The sequence below is a fragment of the Echinops telfairi genome, unplaced genomic scaffold (genome assembly GCF_000313985.2).
Source record: "Echinops telfairi isolate 266 unplaced genomic scaffold, ASM31398v2 ScPeMD7_7469;HRSCAF=8507_1, whole genome shotgun sequence".
In the NCBI taxonomy this organism is placed as follows: domain Eukaryota; kingdom Metazoa; phylum Chordata; class Mammalia; order Afrosoricida; family Tenrecidae; genus Echinops; species Echinops telfairi.
This window is the reverse complement of record NW_022111373.1, coordinates 44,771,662-44,774,580: the sequence shown is the minus strand read 5'-3', so window position 1 is coordinate 44,774,580 and position 2,919 is coordinate 44,771,662.

Genomic DNA, 2,919 nt, shown 5'->3' with positions numbered 1-2,919 from the left:
GCAGGTTGAATTTCCCCCAACTGCTTAAAGTGCCCTGGAATATAGGCGTGAGTTCCCCTGAGGCGGAAGGTGGGCAGGATTTCTGCAGCTGCATGCTACCCCGCAAAGGGCAGAATTTCTGAAGCTGGGTGGAGGGCAGGTTTAATTAACCTAGGCAAAGTGGAGTGGCTTGGAGGCCAGCAGTGACATGTGAGAGAAAAGAGAGGAGAAAGAAAAAGTGAGCTGACTGAGACTGTGGGGGGAAGAGAAAAGAGAAAAACAAAAGTAATTATATTGCTGAATCCCATCACCTGACTGTAGGCCTGAAGAGGTATAAACCCTGCCCCAAGGCTGTGGCAAGCTGTGGCTGTGTTGAGAGAAAGCTCTTGGACCAAATGTAGGAGCCTGGCTTTGGCTGAGACTGTGGCAGGGCTTAGGTTAAGCCTCAGCCAGCCTCCACAATGGTAAACCAAAAGCCTGCAGCTCCTCAAAACCTAGTGGATCTGCGCCCACTTATCTTCATGGTGCTCCTCCAGAGACCCGGCAGTGTGGAATTTCCCTCTCAGTGACTCTTCTTTGCTGATTTCTGCAGAGTCCTTCTAGTGTATTTTACTAAGTCACCATCTTGCCGGAAGTCCCAAATGTAACTTTTTAAAGGAGTAGAAAGTCTAATGTTTCTCCCACTGATTGACTGGTGGCTTTGAACTACTGATCTAATACATAACCACTATTCAACCAGGGTTCCACTTAACTGCTAAAATATAGGTTTTCTCCTTGTTTGAAGTTCCTAAGGAGGCTTCTGCCATACAGGAGAGTATCTGCTCACTTCAGGATTTATCCACACTTTTTCCTTGAATAATTAGCTTAAGAACTAATTCAGCTAGAGAAATGTTTTGTCTTCTAAGAGAAGAAAGTGACTCTACTACAAAGGGATTACAAGGCCTGTGTAACATGTATCTGCAGAGCTGGAGGTATGTAGAGGGACTTGATTCTCATGGTACCAGTTTAAGATGTTGAAACAATAATGGAAAAGAAAGAGTATATATATATATATTTGTATTGTCAAAGGCTATAAGATTTAACACTCAAGAAAGAACCTTTAGTGATATAATGTCATGCTATCACGATGTCCATTGAAAGATATATGTGCCATACCAAGCTAATTGGGAATACCAGAACTATAATTGTACTTGCTAAAGAGAGATATACAAAGGTTCAGTGATCTATAAACCCCATTCCTGTCTCTATTTTGCAAAACACCATGATTATAAAAAAGATACGAATTGTGCTGAAGAAATGAGCATCCCCATTAATTTAGTGATAATATACTTGAAGGGTTGGTCTAATGGTAGGAGATTATGTGGTATAAATGTCTCCATAGATTAAATGGGAAAATAGAATAAGTAATAAACTATGATTTACAAGTTGAAGTGTAGTAAACATCTGGAGCCCTGGTGGTTTAGTGGTTAAATGATGGGCTACAAACCACAAGGTCATCAGTTCAAAACTACCAGATGCTCTGAGGTAAGGATGGGGCTTTCTACTCCATTAAGAGTTATAGTCTCTAAAACCTAAAGGGCAATTCTACCCTATCCTATATGGTCACTATCAGTTGGCATCAATGTGATGGCAATGAGTTTAAAGCAAATATCAGAATGATTTTATTGTTGAAATAAAATAGTTAAATTGTAATAACTACACATGTATCTCCAACTACACAAGAATGGCTGCATGCATAAACACAATAAACTCATAATAATAAAGATAATAAAATATTCTTCCCTTATGTGCAATAGATACAATGTTAGATACACTGTCATAGAAACACATACAAACCAAACTTGCTGGCCTGTAGTCAAAGCTGACTTATAGTGAGTGCATGAGGGTTTTCAATATTAACTGGTTATGGGAGTAGAAAGCCCTGTCTTTCTCCTGCAAAGCTGCTAGTGGTTTAGAACTGCCAACCATGCCGATTGTAGCCTCATTCTTAACCCCTACACCACTGATGAATTTTTTCTGTCACGAGTAAGAATAGTAAGAAAAATTTATTAGAAATAACATTGAAAAAACTCTAAAGTGGAGAAGCTGAATGTCTGCAGTGAGATGTATAAGATTAGGGATGAAAGAAGAAAGGTAATTTTAAGTGACAAGCAACAAGGGCAAGTCGGAAGCATGAAAGTATTTGGCAGACCATTCTTTTTGACTGTGGTTTAGAATTGGGGGAGAACTGCTGGGAGTAATAGAGGTAAACACCATACCAAGATGGTATTTTAATGCTTGCCACAGTTTTTCCCCTTTACACATGGTAAACCATTATTAATAGGTTGCTAATTGGATAATACTGTGATGAGATTTGCAACCTGGGTACATTAGAATTAGAGCACTGAAAATGAAAACACTAGAGGAGGTTATAATCATCCAGTTAATGTATGATGAAATTATAGACTTTGAGCAGCAATTAGGCTTTTAGATCTTGAGAGCTTTTTAAATTGTTCAAACATATTAACAACTCAGAAAGCTTTTCTTTTTTTTTGGTATAAATTTGCCATATAGAAATTAAAATAAAAATTTTAAACAGCCATTTACTTTAGTTGTTGACAAGGTCAATAATAATCCAGATATATTCTAACAGAAATGCTGAAATTTCACAAATAACATTACTAAAACTTTAAAAATGAATGCAAATAGTGATGTTGTTTTACATTTTGGGAATCCGTTCAATGTCTGACTTACAACTAAATGCACACGTCTCTCCATTGCTAAGGACCAACTCTATATGAAGAAAACATGGCTTCACACACATAGGAGTTTGCAGAAAAAGAGGTGTTTTTAATATCTTTAGATATTTTTAATATCTTCTTTAATAGTTCACTAAAACGGCTACACAAGACCTATTTAGAATATTGAAAAGCAAGGTTGTTACTTTGACTACCGTGTGCC